General features: G+C 54.9%; 1 long non-coding RNA gene across 1 annotated transcript; it reads right to left on the bottom strand.

Moving 5' to 3' along the window:
- Positions 1-1,428: 1,428 nt before the first annotated feature.
- Positions 1,429-18,340, bottom strand: LOC139073873 (uncharacterized). The gene is made up of 4 exons (XR_011522976.1): positions 18,202-18,340; positions 7,791-7,889; positions 7,465-7,679; positions 1,429-6,526 (listed from the first exon to the last, which is right to left on the bottom strand). It is a non-coding gene; the product is annotated as an uncharacterized lncRNA (long non-coding RNA).
- Between the last annotated feature and the right edge of the window lie 798 nt (positions 18,341-19,138).

Raw genomic sequence — 19,138 nt, 5'->3', positions numbered from 1 at the left:
CATGGGTCATCTTGGAAAAGCAGGTATTTGGGGCAGTGGAGCCTTTTCCTCTTGTGTTTTTTCTAGCCCTTCCCCAGCTGCAGGTCGTACCAGTTGGATTCCGGGGCCATCTTCCAGGAACCTGATCCCCGGGGGCAGATGGAGGTGGGATCCCCCTTCCGCAGGACCACAGGCAAGGCCCTGGTACCTCGAGGCCCAGGGGCCCTGGGTGTCCTGCCTCCTGACTTGGCCTGCCTGCCCTAGGCTGAGCTGCCCTTTCCATTTCTCCAGTTAAAACCCAATCCCACTCCTGCTGCTCCCAGGGCTCCCCCCATCAACAGGACAGAAATCAATGAGCAATTTGCTGCTATTTGTAGACCTCCTCTCCCTGCCGGCCCCCAACCCCACCCGATCCTGACCAAGTTCGGCCGTGCCTCCCTCCTCAGTCAGCTGGACTGACACTGCCCTCAGCCACGTGGAGCCTGGTACTCAGTACCTGGGAGGTTTAAGGGGGAAGTCATAGCATGCCTTGCAGGGGACAGGGCTGACCCTGTACCTGGGTAAACGCCTGAGAATCTAGAGGAAATAAGGACAAAGCAAAGCATCTGCCCAGGAATCTGTATTTCTATAAACCTTCCAAGGGATTCAAATGGGGTTGGTGCAGGTATTGCTGGGAAATCAACAGCTTTGGCAGCTCTCAGCCTTCCTTCCACCTGTGTGATGTGTGGCCTAACTCACCTTTTCTATGCCTCAGTGTCCTCATCTGTAAAATGAGGGCAGAAATAGCTCCGGCCTCCTGGTATTGTCCAGAGGATTAACAGAGAAAACGCAGGTGTGGGCTTTAACTCAAAGCCTAGCACTTCACAGGCTTTCAATAAATGATTGATGACAACAGCAAGTGACACAGGGCTCTGAGCACCAGCACACTGGCCTTCCCCGGGGGTCGCTGGGTGGATAAGCCGCGTAGCTGCCCCAGAGCAGAGTGCCCCCGCCCCCTCCCACTGACCTGGAGGCCCATCCCCAGTCCCCTGGGTGGTGAGAGAAGAGAGGCCTCTCATGGGATGTGCAGAGGTGGAGTTGATCTCTAGGCATGGAAGGAAACAAAACTTTGGCTTCCTGGGGATTTCTGACCTGCCCATCAGGATGCTGCTTGAGAAAGCTGTAAGATGCTTCCTGTTGGAGGGGTCAGGGAGGGGGCCCCAGTGAGAGACTAGACACTCCCAGATGGTCAGTTCCTTGGGTTACAGGGAAAGCCATAGAATGCCGGGGTGGGGGGCAGTAAGGCAGAGGAAAGCTCGCTGCTTCCTTCTGGTGGGGGCCATTGATCAATTCTAGAACCAAAGCCCTTGCTCTTTTTCAGAGGGGCCCGAGGTGCCCACTACTCACCTGCCGCTACCTCGAGAGACACAGGGCATAATAGTTACAGGTGGGGATTTCAACTCAGCTTGCTTGGGTTTCTTTTTTCACCTTTATTGAAATATAACTTACATACAATAAGATGCACACATTTTAATTGTTCGATTGGATGTGTTTTGACAAATTTCTATGCACATACAGCCGCCACTACAATCAGAATAAGAACATTTTTATCATCCCAAAAAGCTCCCTCGTGCCCCTTCCCGGTGGACCCCACCCTTCCCCCAGCCCCAGGCAACCACTGTCTGCTTTCTGTCACTATAGATCAGATTTGTCTTTTCTAGAGTTTCATATAAATGGGATTATGTAATGTGTACTCTTGGCATCTGGTTGCTTTTTGCTTTTCACAGTATTTATGAGATTCATCCACCTTGTTGTTTTGTCAATAGTTTACACCTTTTTATTGCTGAGTGGGATCCCATTGTATGAAATAGGACAATTTGGCCACGTGTTGATGGACATTTTGCTGTTTCCAGGATTGGACTGCTGTGAGTAAAGCTGCCATGAACACGTGTGTATGACTCTTTGTGTGAATATATGTTTTTTTTATTGGGTAAATACCTAAGAGTGGAATGACTGGGCCCCAGGGTCACTGTATGTTTGACTGGCAGGCTGTTTTCTGAAGTAGCTGTATCATCGTGCATTTCTACACTCAGTGACAAGAGTTCCAGTTGCTCCACAACTTGACCAACACTCAGCTTGTCAGACTTCTGATGGGTGTGTAGCGGTACGTCATTGTGGTTTTAATTCGCATTTACCTGATAACAAATGATGTCAAATGTCTTTTTCACGTGCATGTTGGCCATCGATAGCTTCTTTTCACTGTTTTAAAATTAGATTGTCTTCTTATTTTTGAGTTGTAAGAGTTTGCTTTGTCAGATGTATCTATTGGAAATAGTTTCCCGGGCTGTGGTTTGCCTTATTATTTCCATAGCTGTCTGAATTTTGATTCTGCTTGTTCCACATGTGTGATCTTGAGCAAGTTTCTTAGTCTTTCTGACCCTTAGTTTCCTCATCAGTAAAATGGGAATAATAGTACGTACCGTATAGAAGTGCTGTGACATTTAATTCAGTTCATGTATGCAAAGCGCCTGAACTCAGAGAAAGTTCTCAACCCATAGTGGCCATCACAGCTCTTATTGTCAGGCAGTGGATGCCTCTCCTTCACCGCTCCTGGATCTGCCCTGATGGGGTGATATCTCTTTTCTGTCCATGTGGCTCCAGGGGCAGGGTAGGGGGAGGATGACTTGTGTCATCGTCCCACATGAAGGTGGGCCTCCATTCATACTGGCTGTTGGCCAGATACACAGATTTTGGGACCACAAGGTGCTGGGCCCAGGGGTCTATGCTTTTAGAGCTTCAGAGGGTGGGAAAGGTCTCTGGGAAGCTGTGGTCCCATAACTGTTCATGCACACCCACAACCTTTCAGTCACAAAATCTTCACAAACAAATGCATGCAACCCCATCGCACTCTACCTGGCACCTGGCAACTGAAATGAATTTGCCAAAAGTGGAAGACAGTGGTCTCCTATTCCGAACCACCATTGCCACCAATCAGGACAGGCGGGCTCTGGCCAGACCTTGCATAATTCAGAGGCTTGGCCCAAAATAGTTCTATTCAGGCCCAGCTTCTCAGATTGGGGAGGAGGAGCAGCAGGAGCAGCAAAGGGAGGGGGGACAGTGGCCTCAACCCTGATGAAGACCCTGGGCCTGGGCAGAGCTGGGGAGAGAGAGGAGCTTCAAGAGCAGCCTGTAGGGCTCCCTTCTCAAGTTGAGGGGCCCCTGTTTCTCCCTTCCCCACTCACATCCCAAGTCCTCTAACCTGGGAAGACGGGGTCTCCTGAGGGCAGCTGGGAGAGCAGTCTGGAGTGCTGCTCTGCCCACACTGCTGCTGGGGCCTGGAGTCCCCGCCTGTGTGTCTCTGGCTCCCTGACACTCCCCAGGGCCCAGGGTGACAGGGACACTGCTCAGTTCTCAGGCGTCTTTGTCCTAGGCCTCTTGTCTTCACTTCACCAATCAATCAGTTGATAAGTCCACAAATATTTACTGAGCACTTGCCCAGGCAAGGCTGAGTCCTAGGATGTTGGAGGGCACCCAGGCTGTGCACAGGGGCTCACAACTTGCTGAGGAGGAAGGTCATTCACAGAAAGGGCCAGGACCCAGCCAGGGAGGGACAGGGGCTACCAGAAAGCTTCCAGCTGAAGGCCTGACTTGAACTGGGCCTGCCTGGATGAAGGGTTGGATTTGGGAGATTGAAAGGCAGGAGGGAGCAGTATGAGCTGGACGAGGGCTGGAAGTATGAGGCTATCTGGATGTTAACAAGAAGACTAGCTGATGGAAGTGGGGTCACATGAGGAAGTCATGGGGCTGGCCTGGCATGTCCTTCATCCTTCTATGGTTCAACAAGAACAGGGACTGCACCATATACAACCCCCTGGGGGTTCCCCCAACGTTCTGTCACAGGGTTTAACCACTTTGCTTTGGAGTCAGCCTGCTCGGGTTCAAATCCTGACACCACTACTTCATTGCCCCATGACCTTGGGCAAGTGACCTAACTGTGCCTGTTTCCTCATCTGTTAAGCGAGGGTAATAATAGTCCCGACCTCACGGCCTTGTTGAAGAGATCAATAGGAAACGCCTGTCTGGTGCCTAGCCCAGCAGCCTTCCCCGCCCCCAATGGTCTCATCGCCCATGCTCTCCCCACCTGTGCAGAGAAGCAGCGGTGCAATGTCTCCAGGACCCAGGGAGCTGAGCAGGAGAGGGTGCTACCGCCCAAGGGGAAAGGGATGGAAAGCAAGAGAGCTTCCTGGCAGAGGAGACCTTTGAGCTATGATTGGATTCGAGGTACCTGACTCCAGGACACCAAGGTGTTCTAGTGGGCCCAGGGTTATGGGGGCCATGTTCTCCGTGGGGCACAAAACTCCCCAAGATGCCTGGGAGTCCCCTGGTGCTTTGGTTTTGCTTTGCTGTGTTTTCTCCCTGAACAAAGACAGTGTGCGGGTTGCTCTGACCCTAGGTTCTGGAGGGCTCCCTTCCTCCTCTCCATCTCAGTCTCCATCCATCTCTTTGGGCCTCTGATTCAGTCTCCATCACTCTCTGCTTCCACCTCTCCTGGTCTCGCTAATTTTGTCTTTCCCTGGGTCTCACCCTCCCTCCCTTGTTCCACGTCTCTGTCAGGTTCTGATTATGTCTTCCCTCTTCTTTGTTCTCCTGTCTCTCCAGGGACCTCCCTAAAGTTCCACAATTTCTTCCTGGGACTGGAGGCAGCTGGGGAGTGAGGAGGGGGTCCCTGCCTCTGAGAGGCCCACCCCAGGCCCAGCCCTATCGATTAGGCTTTCTTCAGAGGGAGGGAGACATCAATGACTCTGCTACAAGCCTCGCCAGTGCTGCTAATATTAGCCCAGGAAGGCAGCTCACTGATGGATTAGGAGAAATTAAGAATTCAAATTCTGTAATTTGAATTGGAGGGCCGCTGCTTGCTGACAGCTAATACTTCCTCAGAAATTAATGAGTGAAGGAGGGATGGCAGTGCTGGTTTTCCTCTTTGACAATTTAATTTTCTCCCCGTGATCTGTGCCTTTGAAATCCCCATCCCCAAGCGGGCACTCACCTGTAGGGCTGGGGTCCTGTTTGTCTCAGATCTTATTCCCTGATCCTCATGGATCCCAAAAATCCCCCAGGAACCGGCCTCCTAATTCCCAATGGAGTCCTGGGCTTCTGCCTGCTGGTGCTCCCAGCATGAGGCCAGCCTGCTCAGGGAGAGGCGAGGTGGCCCCCGGAAAGGACAGGCTGTGGGGCACGGGCAGATCTTGCTTTCTGTCCCTCGTGGCTGTGTGTGGCCCTGGCAAGTGTCTGAACCTGTCTTGATTTCAGGACCCCCATCTGTAAAATGGAGATGACTGTTGCCCCCTCTAGGGGGTGTTGTGAGGCACAAGATGCAAACACGAGGGTTACCTTCTCTCTCCCTCCCTGCCTCTTCTCCCTGAGCATCTCGGCTGTGGGGTCCTTTGGAATGCCCACTGATCTTCCCATGGCCAAACCACGCCCCAGCCTCCTTCCTGCAGGAAGTCTATCTGGGCTTCGTCCTTTTGAGACTAATGGCTGCTGAGGCCTAGGGACTCATTTCTTTACGATCTTTTCTGCCAAGTCTCAAAGTTCCAGGTTATTCCGGGAAGGAGGTGTCCTGTCTCCCAGGCCAGTTTGTCAGCTTCCCCATGGTGGCACTGGCTCCATACCTGGCACCCAGTAGGTACTCATTAACTGGTGAATGAATTTAACCAACACCTTTTATTCCTTTGCCCCTGCCTCGCTGTCCCTCCACCCGTGCCCACCAAGTGCCCGGTAAATGTTTGCTGATGACTGGTGGATGCTGGAGTCTGCCAGGGCCTGGCCAGTCTTCTCCGCAGTCTCAGTGCCTATGTCTTGGTGGGGATGTGCGGGGGGTGCACATTCTTTCCTGCTCTGGGGAGCTCCCCAGAGCACATTCTCCACAATGGCAGCTTTCAAGCAATTTTAAAAATTGACATGGTGTTTGTTAAGGTGATGGGTGGAAGTAGGCAGAGAGAGAGCTCGAGACACATGGAATCAAAGGTGGGCCTTACATTGTGTCCTTCCTGGCGACCCCATCACCTGTGGGACACACCCCACCCCTGCCCTCCTGCCCCAATCCGAGGCTCACTTTCTCTACCTGGCACCTGGCTGAGCTCTGGCTCAGGGATGGGGAGGGACAAGCTTAGCCGCCGGAGCAGGCGGGCCCTGCAAGGCTGGGAGCCCACAAGTGTCCCCACGGAATTGGCCACCAAGGAGCTGTGGTTGGACTTCTCCAGCCTCATGGAGGACACACAGGGAATCAGCTAAAATAGCTTCCTTCAGAACTCGGAAGGGCCTTAGGGGTCACCTAGGACCAACCCTCTCTTTCACAGTTGAGGAAACTGAGGCTTAGAAAGATTAGTATGTAGTCAAATCCCAATCATCTGTCTAGGAGGGAGAAAGCTGGCAGGGTGATCCCTGGAGCAGATAATCCCAAATCGCTCTAGAAGGCTCTGCTGGATTCTGGAAAATCAGATGTTCTTTCCAATTCTGCTTCCTTGGGCTAGTGTTTGAGCAAAAATTTGCTCCCAGGTGGGCTGAGCTGGAAGCAGAGAAGGGAGATAGGCAGAAAAGCAGTTTTCTAAGTGGCTGAGGGCTGCTTTGGGCAGGAAACACGGCTGCTGGACTCCTGTCCCCCTCGCAAGCTCCCCTCCCCAACCTGCTTGCCCGGGAAGCGCCCCCACCCCTCAAATTTCCTCTTTCCTGCTGAGGCTCACCCAGATCTGGGATGAATATCAGGGCAAGGCTGGGGGTCTGGGGGGTGGCTCAGAAGCATTCACTGCCTTTTACGGCTCAGGAGCTAGCAGGCCTCTGCCTGACATTCCCATGCTGCTCCGCCCCCGCAGGGGCCCTCTGATGCCCAAATCGCCTTTTCCCAGATCCAATTAAAACAGTGTTTGGAGCAAGGTTGAAATAATCACATAATCATTTTCTCCGGTAAAGTTACTGGCTGGAGCTCGATGTGAAAGCTGAGCTGGAAATTGAATCTGAGGGGCAGCAACCGCAGAGGGGCTGAGGGCAGTGGTGGGGCTCTTCGTGGGGACCAGAGGCTCCTGGCTGTGATCACCCCTCCCACTGCAGGAGCGAGGGTGTCACAACCCCCCGCCCCTACTGTCCATCACCATCTCACTCACTTCCTCTGGTCACAGATATCTCTTGGGGACTGCAGGGCTCCCAGGCCACAGGAGGACAACAAGTCCAGAGCCCATGTCATCAGACTTTCTCAAGTCACAGGCCAAATTGGAGAGGCCACATGCCCGAAGCCACCCAGAGGGGTCAAGCAAAGCCAGGACTCCAGGCAGGTCTCTGACTCTCCAGCCAGTGCTCTGTCTCCACTCAGGCTTCCTGTCTCCCCTGAAGGAAGTCCTAACACCCCAGAGCTACACCTTCCCCACTCTCTCCTGTCTGCCCCCCACCATCTCCCATGATTTCCTGGGTCGGTCCCACACGTTCTCTGCAGAGGGGAGAGGGAGGGCTTACCTGCTTGCTCTTGGGTCAGTACACCAGGCATGCATTGGGTCCCTGTGCACCGACAGCTGAAATGTCCGCACTGGGCGGCTTTGCCCTGTCCTTTGCAGTGTCCTTCCTGCCAGCACTAGACTGGCGATCAGAAAATCTGCCACTTTGGTGGCTCATTCATTTCTTCCGTCCTTCCTTCAGCAAATCTTCCTTATGTCCTTCCTGCATGTGAGGCCCTGAGCAGAGTGCCAGGGATGAGGAGGGACAGACAGAGCAGCAGCTGGCCTGACCGCCCAGTGGCAGATGTGAGCAAGTTATCAACTCTAGCACAACAGGAGAGCCCTTACCTGCAGCTGGGGAGACCGGGGACCTCCTGGCTGAAGTGACCTTGAAGCCAAGGCCTCAAAGCTGAAGAGGAATGTGTTTTCCCAAGATAAATGCAAAGGCTGAGATTCAAGAAAAAAACAGGTGTGAGTTTGGGTATGTTGTGGTCTCAGTTTCCTCATCTCTTGAATGGACTTTCTGCTCTCTGCCTAGCTGGGTCCTGGAGGCAAATGGATGTGGATGTACTTTGTGAGAGGAAAATTTCCATTCAACTTATTATTGTTGTTAATGGAGGGCATTTGTGCCCCACCCCAGATGGGGGCACAGATTCTAGGGGACGGGGGAGGCAGTGGTCAGGGTTGTGGGAGAGGCCAGCGGTGGGGGGCACTGGAATTCAGGCCTCGTTCCGCAGAGCCCTTGTGGGTATTTGGGATTGGGAGCCAGCAGTCAGGCAGGGGAAGCGTCCTGACCACATGATGGGAGCTGGGCTGCTGGCAGGGCTAAGCCTGGCCCCTATGGTTGGTATCCAGCTTCCACACGGCCAGTACCTTCTGGGCCTCGGGCACACCAGACTCTGGGAGTCCAGGTGAGACTCTAAGGGGATCTAGACCCTCCCTGCCTTCAGCAGGGTTGGCACTAGTTGTGCCAATCTGGAACTGACTGGCTGGCCAAGAGCAACCCCTCCCTCCCACCCTCCCCCAGGGGGGCTCTGGAGGAGACCCAGCCATGGGCAAGCTTCATGCCTCCCCTACCAGTGGCACCAACCACTGAGCATCCTGCCCCCTGGGCTCTCCTAAGCCCATGCCTGTGGCCCCGTGCCCTTCCTGGCACAGCTGGCCTCCTGGTCAGCAGCTGCAAGGGTGAGTCACAGCTCTCATTAGAGCTTAATTAATCAATTGAGTTAATCAGACAGCTGGGATGTGCTGTGGTTGCAGATGGGGTTAGGAGAGAGAAAGAGCCAGAGCATGAAGGGCCAGGTCGAGTAAGCTGGGGCTGGCAGGGCCAGGGTTGGCAATGGAGCCTGGCAGGTTGGCAAGGGAGGAGGGCACTAGCCAAGTCCGCACCTGAGGTCCCTGGAAAAGAGGATGAATGGGCTCAGCAAAGGCCCATGATGGGCTGCTCTGAAAGGTGTCCTTTGCTGGGTGCCAGAGACAGAGCCTGGGGCAAGAGAAAGCAGGACCTCCTCTACCCCAGCTGCCTCTCTCATTTTTTATCTTGTCACATGTGTCTCTGAAAGCTGTTTGAATCCTTATTTGAATGGAGTGGGGAAAGGAAAGAAAGAAAAAAGACAAAAAAAATGTAGGTCCTCACATTCCTGGTGATCCCAGTCTGATGGGGGAGACTGGACCAGATGTCTACGGGACACAGACAGAGATCCAGACCCAGAGACGGAGAGACACACGTCTCTCCAGTTGAGCCACTCAGGCTCCGGACATCTGGGCTGGGGGGATGGGGAGGGGCCAGGGGGACCAGAGCCAAGGGCGGGCAGGAGTCCAGGAAGAACAGGGGAGGAGGGAGCACTTGAGCGGAGCTTACACCATGATTTGCAAAATGTTGTTTCATCTATTTTTCTCACATCTGACCTTGGGATTACTTTGGTGATGGGGGGGCAGGGTGAGCAGGACAGGGAGTGTGATGATGGGAGACAGATTCAGAGAGGACTCACGGACTCCCCCAGCAGACCCTGCCTTCCAGGGGCTTACAGTTTCCACAGGGGGACAAGCTAAGTGCAGTCTCCAGTGACCCAGAGTCTGAGGCTGAGAGAGATAAGGGTCCAGGGCCTGGGACCTGCAAGGGACTCTGGGAGATGGATTCGAGGAGGGCAGGCATTTCTGATGAGGCTGTGAAAGGCTTCACAGAGGAGGGGCATGTGAGCCAGGCCGTGCCGGCCTTAGGACTTCAATAAGCGGGCGTGGAGAAGGATGTTGCAGGAGGAGAAGACCACCGGGGCCCAGGCAGGCAGGGTGGACTGCATACGGCAGGGTTACGAGTCCCACCCGTTGGGCTGGAAACAAGGTTCCTGTTTGTATCAGGAAGAAAGGGCTTTACGGTGGCGGGCTCTCCGGATGCCAAACGGAAGAGTCTGAAGCTGAATTTGGTAGGCACTGGGAATTGCTGAAAGTCTCTAATTGGGAAAAAGGGGCGTAAAGCGGTTCTGGAGAGAGGATGTCTGCGGAGGCAGTTCTGGGCAGGATGGAACCAAGACAGAAGAGACTTGAAAAAGGAAGAAAGAGAGTGTCTTTGTGTGTGTGTTGGGGGTGGGTATTTGTATATGTATTTGTGTGTCTATGTGAGTGTGTTGGGGCTGGAGCAGTGGCTCTTACTCTTTCAGGAGTCGTAGATCCCTGTAAGCCTTGACACATACTCACAAGGTTTTGTCTTCAATGATGGGGGACAGGAGGCGTGTTCACAGATCTCCCAAAGCCCATCTGCTGGACCTTCTAGGGTTTAAATCTCCTAAAATCCCAGCTCTCCCCCTTAGTTGCAGCATCTGCAAAAGCTGTAACTGAGGACTCCCCGTGGCCGTTGGAACCTGGCGGGTGTGTTTGCAGGACTTGGTCCTGGGCAGCCTGGCATGTCTCCCCACACCTTCCCCTGGCAGGACAATTCTGCAGCCAGGACGGTGGGTCATAGGGGCTGGGGCCATTTAGGGCATAGGACCAGCTGGCATGAGAGCTCCAAGCTGCCAGGCCCCCTTTCCTGGCTCCCAGCATCAGGAGAAAATGTCAGGCGAGACCCGGGAGGGCTGCCTCCCTGCCAGCACCAAGTGCCCTTTGCAATGCCCTGAAACAGCCCTATTCACTCCTTCCTACAAATCCTAGTGCTGAGAGCAGCTGAGAAGTGGGACTCAGGTGTCCTGGCCTCAAACCAGGGAGCTCCAGCTAAGCCGTTTCTGGGTTTGTTGTGTGGCTCCTGGAGAATTGCACCCTTCCCAGGCCTCCGCTCCTACCCTCTTCCTCCGGCTGGAGCCTGCCTCCCCCAGGAGGAGGGTGGCCCCTGAGAACAGGCCCAGCAATAACCACCAAAGAAGGGGCGGCCTTGGAAGAGGCTCCCCTGCCTTTCCTCCTCAATTTCTCTTTTCCTGGAACGTGCTTACAGCTTCCAAAGCATACATTCTTTGTAATTCTCGCTGCACCTGCTGAAGTGGGGGTGACAATGACCATCCCCCTTTGACAGACAGTGCAGCTCAGAGAGGGGCCTTGCCTCAGATGCCACAGCTGGAAAGCAGAGGCATCGGGAATGAAAAGTTTCCAAGTCTGGCTGGCAGCTTCTTCCCTCCACATAAGGCTGCACCAAGGGCTGAGGGATTCCGGAAAGTTCAGAAGAACTGGGGACCTACTGAGGGAAGACCACTGTCCTCCGTCTGCCTCCCCCAGAGAGCCTCCTGCCGGGGCCTTATGGCCCCTTTACAGCCATAACGTGTCCCTCACACACACACAAAGGGGTGCTCTGCCTTGCAGTTCACAGGCACACACTCCAGAGACCCCTCCCCACTGTCACGGAGGCAGAAGCCCCTATCGGTGGGCTTCTCGTTCCAGATCGGTGCTGGGCCAATGTGGTAGCCGCTTGCCACAGGTGGTGACTGAGCACAAGGTGGTTAGTGCCACACGTTGAAATGATGATATTTTAGACACATTGATTTAAGTAAAAAAATAGGATTTGAATTCATTTCACCGGTTTCTTTGTGCTTTTTAAATGTGGCTACCAGAGCATTTAAAAGCACCCATGTGGCTTGCATTATATTTCTATTGGACGGCGCTGCTCTAGGTAGCAATAGCCCTGCAGCCCTGTACAGTGTTTTGTATAATCTCATTGAAAACTCTGGAGATGGAGCCAGCCCCGTGGCTGAGTGGTTAAGTTCACACACTCTGCTTTGGCGGCCCAGGGTTTCGCTGGTTGGAATCCTAGGTGCAGACATGGCACTGCTCATCAAGCCACGTTGAGGTGGCATCCCACATGCCACAACTAGAAGGACCCACAGCTAAAAATACACAACTATGTACCGGGGGGCTTTGGGAGAAAAAGGAAAAATAAAATCTTTAAAAGACAAAAACAAAAACTCTAGAAATGAGAGGAAGGGGAGTGCCCTGCCTCCATTTTACAGATAAGGAAGGTGAGATTGTGAGGTCAAACGACACGGCCAATCAAGGGCATATATGCAGGAAGGGGTGGGGGCTGGATATGAACCCAGGTTTTCCTGACTGTAGAACTGAGACCCACTTTCCAAGACAATCCAGAGAGATGCCCCTTTCTCCACATTGAGGCTGACCTGCCCTGGGCCACTCACTGCCCCCAGCCCCTGCTGAAGCCACTCTCCCCTCCTCACGCCCGGGAAACTCCCACTAGAAACATCCCCTTGACAACCCCATTAAGACCAAACCCCCTCGGCCCTCCACTGAAGGCAGGGTCTGACCTCACATTAGATTCTGTGGCCTATGATTCCCCCCATCAAAGCTGGTGCCTTTGCCCTGTCATTAAAGCCATGTTCATTTGTACCTGCTGCCACTCACATAACTGCCCCCGGGCAAAAGAGGCAATGGCCACTGCTCCCTGGGACACACCCACTTTCCCTCCCATTCCTGGTCCTCTGCTCACCCCCTGCACCTGGGTTCCACCCCATCTGTCTGCCTCTTCCACGGAGATGAGCATATTCAATGAGGCCAGGGGACTATTTCTTTAATTTCCCCCTCGTCCGTCCCTGGAACGTGATAAAAATATCCAGCATTGATCTTTTTTCTTCCCCTTCTGCTGGGATAATGTTTACCCAGGTGTCAATCAGGAGAAGAATTTGGCTTCCTAATTTCTCTTCTCCTCCCTGGGGGCCTCGCATCTCCCTGCCTCACATGGACACTGAGCTGGAATCAAGGTTACTAATAATCCCCCAGCACACACAGACACCGAGAGCACATATATTAAAGTCACATATTGATTTATATTTTCGGGTCCCTCTGCCTTTCTGCCCAGCCTCAGCCTTTCTCTCTGCCAAGGAGAAAAAAGAATTACACAGCTATATTTATCGCCAAGATGTTTAGTGTAAAGAGCATTGTGTCCGAAGGTAATTCCCAATCCCCACCTTCTTTGGGGGTATTTTTAAAAAATAGTGTGGCATCGCCTATCCATAAGCATTTATCTTTTGTTGTTTGTTCTTTAACTTTTCCCTGAAGGAAGCTATGAGAGATTTAAGGTAGACTGTCAGAAGGACTTACTGACTTGACAAACGGTGACTGCCATCTCCAAGGAGGCTGGTGGAGTTGTCTTACTAGCAGAGATAATCCTGTTGCAGGTGTGGGTAGGGGTGAGTAGGATTCTAGAGGTCACCCACCAGTGCAACGAGCACCTCACAATTAGTAGCTCACCACCTATGGTCCCATCTCACAGTTGGGAAAACCAAGAGGCTGAGGAGTGAGTTTGCTTCCCACTGGGGATCCAGATTCCACACCAGCCTGGGCTTCCCATCTAGACTCTGAGCTTTTTTTTTAAGGAAGATTATCCTTGAGCTAACATCTGCTGCCAATCCTCCTCTTTTTGCTGAGGAAGACTGGCCCTGAGCTAACATCTGTGCCCATCTTCCTCTACTTTATACGTGGGACGCCTGCCACAGCACATCTTGACAAGCGGTGCATAGGTCCACACCTGGGATCTGAACCCATGAACCCTGAGCTGCCAAAGTGGAATGTGCGAACTTAACTGCTGCACCACCAGGCCGGCCCCTAGACTCTGAGCTTGATGGGAAAAACCTTTCCTCCAGCACGGGTGACTCTGGCCCTGAGAAGTCAGCCAAGGTGGGAGCAGAGGTCTCTATCGGGGAGAGTTGGTGGTGGTGGAAGCTGAGAGAAGGATAGTCTGGAGGTTCTCTTTGTTTAAGGTGAGATGGGGAAGGAAGGGCCCTCAGAGCACCAAGCCTGGGACCCACAGCCTTCCTGAACAACTCTCCTCCCACCCAGAATGCCTGTCACTCTGTCTGGTGTGGCAGCCATTTAAAATTGCCCAACTATTTGACTCCAGTTCCTGCGAGGGAGTGGAAGCAGCATGAGCATGGGAACTCACACAGACTCAGCACCGTCTCTTTAATGCTGTTGGTGAGTTTCCAACCCTCTCACATTCATCACCTCCTTTATTCTTCACAAATGCTCTGGGAGGGGAGGGTGTCAGCCCCATTTTACACATGGGAAAACTGAGGTCAAATAACTTGCCCGGGAAAGGCATGCCTCAACTACCGCCCAGCTTCCTGACGTCTCTGCAGGGCTCACCGCCTCACCCGGGCCACAGGTGCAGCCTCTGGGTCCTCAGGCTTGGGTGACCTTCAGAACTCTCCAGCCTCCTTCCCTGGCCCAGCCTTGGGGTCATGGCTCTCTCGGCTCATCTACAGGCCCAGCTAACTTTCCATCCTTGGTACTGGAGAAGCAGTTCCTCTTCTGGTTTTGCCCAGACACACCTGGCCTGCGGGTGCGAACTCTCCCTGATGGAGCCTGACCGGACCCGCTGCCTGCCAAGCCTCTGCCAGGGACTCGGGGTGGGGGTGGGGGGGTCTGGCTGCCCCCTGCTTTCCCTTTGGTATTTTCCAGTAGCTTGACTGAGTCACTTGCAACCAGCGTCCCTCATTTCATTCTGGAATCTATTTTACCCCGTAGCAGGGCTGAGAATGATCTATGGAGAGCCACCGTGTGCCAGCCCAGTGCAGAGCACTATCCCTCTGCCTTGTTGACCCCCACACCAGCCCTGCAAGGTGAAGATTGAGCCCCATATTACAGATGGTGAAACTGAGGCTCCAGGAGCACGAGTAACTTTTCCTAGATGACCCAGAGGGTAAGAGGCATTACTGGGATTGAGTTAAAGTCCGTGTGACCCAAAGTCTTTGCTTGGAGCTGGCTCTTTGGCTCACTCCTATTCCTGGGCTGTCCCCACCAGCCAGTCCTGGTGAGGGTCCCGGCCAGACAGCGCAGGGCGCCGCAGGAATCAGCAATGAGGACCCCCCCGGGGGGTCTTTTCCCATTGAAAATCTGTTCCCCTCGCGGCCACGGGTGATGTATGGCTGGAGCTGATGAGAAACGTGCGGCGGAATGGAGGCGAGCCCCGCGACATTGAGATTCCGCGGGGCGGAGGGGGCGGCGCAGGCCCTGACACGGGCCGGGTAATTGATCTGGAGGTGCCAATTTGCAGCAACTAAATATTTGGTTTCTGCCTCTGCCCGCTCCGCACTCTGCTCAAACAAACTTCAATTAAAAGCGAAAAGCGAGGGGTGGGGGGACGGCGCGCCCGGGTCCCCGCGGCCCGATCGATGGCACGGAGCCTGCGGACTGCCGAGCGCGATGCGCCGGGCGGGGGGCACCGCAGACGAGGGCGGGGCGGGCGCCCTCTTCCGGATTGCCGAGCACCGGGCGCCTGGCCCGCGAGAGGAAGCGCCCGAGGGAGGGCCCGCAGAGGCGATGCGGATGCTTCGGGCAGGAGGCCGGCTTAATCTCAGTTCCACGTGCCAAACGGGGACACGAATAAGGCCAGCCTCGAGACTCCCACTCCAGATGCCCAAGCCTGGTACTCGGGCAGGGACCCTGGGGTAGGAGGAGTCCCCGGACGCCGAATCCCCTCTCCCAGTACACACACCACAGGAACTTTTGATGGTGGTCTTGCCATTCAACAGCACCCACTCAGCATCCTCTCTGAGCTCCCCTGGGAGCCAGGTCCATCTCCTCTCCCGTGTCTGCCCATCGGGCCACATTTGGGTTGGCCCAAGTGCTGGGGGTGAATCCAATCCAGGCCCCAACCCTGGAAGGGACTGAAGGAGAGGGTTTGGAAGTGCAGGAAGGAGCAGTGAGATCCTGGGAATTAGGGAGGAGCCTGGGGAAGTGGCTACAGCCTGGAGCAGGGGAAAGGGTCATCGGGTCACAGTTGCCTCTTTTGGGGGTTCAAGACAAACACAGCAACAATAGTCATTCACTGGACAAAGTTAGTCCATAAGGAAGTTTCTGTCCCTCAACGATCTCTCAGTACTTTGGGGGAGAGACCCCAGGGCTGGGAAGGGGAGCTAATCATTGGCGCTGGGAAGCAAGGGCGTCACAGGGTCTGCTGGGTGAGTAGCCTGGGGGTGGTTAAGACAGTTCTGGGAAAGATGTGACAAGGGATGGAGGTGGGGGCGAGGGTGGCAAAGGGGCATCCCGGTCCGTGTGGAAGGTAGGGATAGATTCAGACGGAGGGAATGTGGGGGGCAGTTGGGGTCCTTTCATCTGAATGAAAGTTTCTTGAGGGCCAGAGCAGGGAGGTAAGGGAGAGGGGCTGGGAAGGTAAGTGAGAAGGCCCTCGTACCCTCCCACATTTCTGTGCCCCACCTTCTGAGGTGGCACGATGGCATGAGACTTCTCTCTTCACCAAGTGAGACTGATGCTGGTCCACTCAGCTGCAGGCTGCAGCCCTTTCCTACCCTCCTCCTTTTTGAGCCCCCTCTCCCTGGCCCCCCAGGACTCCTTGGTCCATGGCTGGCTGTGGAAGCACAGGCCCTGTGGCCGTGGGCCCCAGTTTCCAGGTACTCAGATGGCCCTGAAGGGCTCCTCTGGGCCAGGAAGGCCTGGGTGCCACCCCCATTCTCAAACACAGGGTTCTGCAGGAGGTTTGTCTCACCACCCCTCTTCTGTCCCCCTTCTCCTCCAAGCAGATGCCTCACCTCCTGGGCCCTCCTCATTAGCCCTCAGCCTCCAGGCCCCAGTTCTCTCTCTTTGTGGCTCAGGGCATGGGTCTTTCATCACAGGAGAGCTGGATCCAGAGCTCCATGTGAAGCTGAGGAAGAACCCCCAGCTGGACCATCCCCAGAAGCTGCCCTCTCCACCCCTGCTTTCTCACCCCAGCCCGTCCTAGGGGCTGCGGCATTCCCCGGAATGCCTGAAGCTCTGTCCCAGGCTGCAAGCTGGGTGCCTGCTCCCTCAGATTCCCTCCCTCCCCCTCTCCCTCTCCCTGGGCGCTGAGCTGTGGAGCAGAATGATTTCCTGTAATTGGCCAGCAATCCGGCTGCCCGACTTGTTCTATCGACATGCTGGTTAGCTGGAAATTGTATTGGAATCTGAGCAACTGGGAGGGGAGGGGAGTGGGGGAGCAAAGAGAGGAGAGTCTTTGGGTCCCAGCTAGGTGCAGCCTCAGCTGGGTGGTGGGACAGTGGAGCCAACCAACCACATCTCCCTTTTCTGGGAAGAAGCGGGAAAGCAACCCATAACACCTCCTCACCTCCTTCATTGTGCTCCTTCTCTCTTGCCATCTCTGGGGGTCTCCCATGACCACTCGTGTGTGGCCCTGTGGCCTCGGGTCATCACTGCCACCCCATTCCCTCTCCTGCCCCTGAGACTGTTTCCTCCTGACCGAAAGCACCTTTGTGAGAACGAGGGTCACTCAGCAGATGTGGCTATCCTTCTCCCATCCAATTTCCAGCCATGGGGGCTCATTATGGAGTGTCCCTAGCCTTCTCCTGCCCCTGCCTTCACCCTCACCAAGGAAAGAGACAGACTGAACACCTGAAGAAGAGTTGACAGTACCTGTAGAAGAAGAGCCACCAGGGAATGGACCGGGGCTGCGGGGGCAGTGGGAGGAGCACTGTACCGAGAATCCAGAAGCTTTGGGATTATGCCTGTTGGTTACTTGGGCCCCTCAACCTCTGAGCCTCTGTGAAATTCTAGCCTGGGCTCCTCCACTCCTTTACAGAGGTGGGAGATTTCAAGGAGATAACCGAGTGAATGTGCTTTGTAAAGGATGAAGCTCTGCGAATCACCCCAGGGTCAGCTCCGGCCTGGTAACGGGGATGGTTTTAGGGGCCTGTCTGTCCCCTTCATCCCGCACCAAGAGGCCTGCGTGTCTGCAGCCTTCGCTGGTGTCTTCATTGCTCCGCGCCGGGGTGTTCCGGACCCAAGTGGGAGACTGGAGCCCAGGGTCCCGTGCCCGCCGCCCTCGCGGAAGGCTGGCATGGGGACACCTCCCTCCACCCCACGGCGGCATGAGCACGCGGGGCCCGTAGCTCCAGCAAAGAGGACGCGTGAGCAACAGTGCTTTATAATTAGCGCCCGGTGCAAGGCAGCGCTTGGCGGGGATCTGAGGCCGCCCGCGGCCCCGCAGAGGTGGCGGGAACACGGCCCGGAGAAAGCAACCACTCCGTGAGCGCTGCCGCCGAGGCTCGACCCCAACCCCGGGCGGGTGCTGCCACCTGCCGGCCGGAGGGGACGCCGCCCGCTCGGCACGGGGCTGGGGCTCAGGGCGGCCTGGCCCGGCTGCAGGCTGTACAAGGCTTCCACCTGGAGGCGCGGCCTAACCATGAAGTGGCCTGAGGGAAATGAGGCCTCCATCTAAGAGTGGGTCCACCCAGCTCGGGAAAGGGAGGCACGAGGAGCGAGGCATGGGGTGGTGGTGGCGGGGAGCTGTCGTGGAAGAGGGCACCAGGAGGGCTGGATGGTGTTTGCTCACCTTCTCGTCTGGCCATCCTCTCTCATTCCTGCATCAAACTCAGCAGAGATGAAAATATTCTTTGGAACCTTACAGTTTGCAAAGGGTCTTCACTGTCCTCCATTTACCAAGTCCTTTGACGCAAGCATCACGAACCCTACTTGATAGAAGAAACCAGAGCCAGGTTGTCACAGAAGTAGGAGCCTGGGCCTGGACACAAACCCAGGTCTACTCCTCCAGGGGGTGTAGTTCTAAAGCCTGGCTTGTGACCCAGATCAGAGCCCTCCATCTCTCTGGGCCTGGAATCGGAATAACCAATGTTACCTTCTCTCTGGAGTGTGACACACCTAGCACAGTGTCCAGCATGTCACAGGCATGCATGAGGAGTCATTTTCTCAGTGATGAGGGGAATGGCACTGGGAGGGGTCCTATCTTTCCCCCTTTTCTCTGCTTACCAAACTGCGGAAGCAGCCACGTTCCACCATGCTCCCCCTGCCCTGGCCCCCACCCTGCAGCTCGCCACCTCCTTGCCCAGCCCTTGCCCCTTGGGAGTTTGCAGAGAGTTAATGAGCTGGTGTCTGAGGTATGAGCAGCTCTGGGAAAGGGGGCACTAAATATGGCTGCCACAGCATTCACATTTGTCACACTCATTTCTGGCCTTAATAAGCACTGGCCAAAGGATCATCACATCAGCAGGACTGACAGCTCTGGCAAGAGAAAGCTGACGTCTACACTGGTCTAATTGGGTTGGGGGAGAAAGATGGAATAAGTGGGCATGATACTGCCCCAGCCCCTCCACCCGCTTCTCACAAGGGTACACCTGGACCTGGCTCGATCCTCCTGCAGCCCCAGGAGAAATCAGAGGGCTACTATACCTTCTGGGGACTGGGGAAGTGAGGGGCCCAGGCCTCAGTGTGAGAGGAGGCCAAATGTAAGCCCAAATGCTATCTGTCAAGTC

Source organism: Equus przewalskii, chromosome 10 (genome assembly GCF_037783145.1).
Source record: "Equus przewalskii isolate Varuska chromosome 10, EquPr2, whole genome shotgun sequence".
Taxonomy (NCBI): domain Eukaryota; kingdom Metazoa; phylum Chordata; class Mammalia; order Perissodactyla; family Equidae; genus Equus; species Equus przewalskii.
Note: the sequence above shows the minus strand (reverse complement) of the source record. Positions and strands in the feature narration are given on the sequence as shown.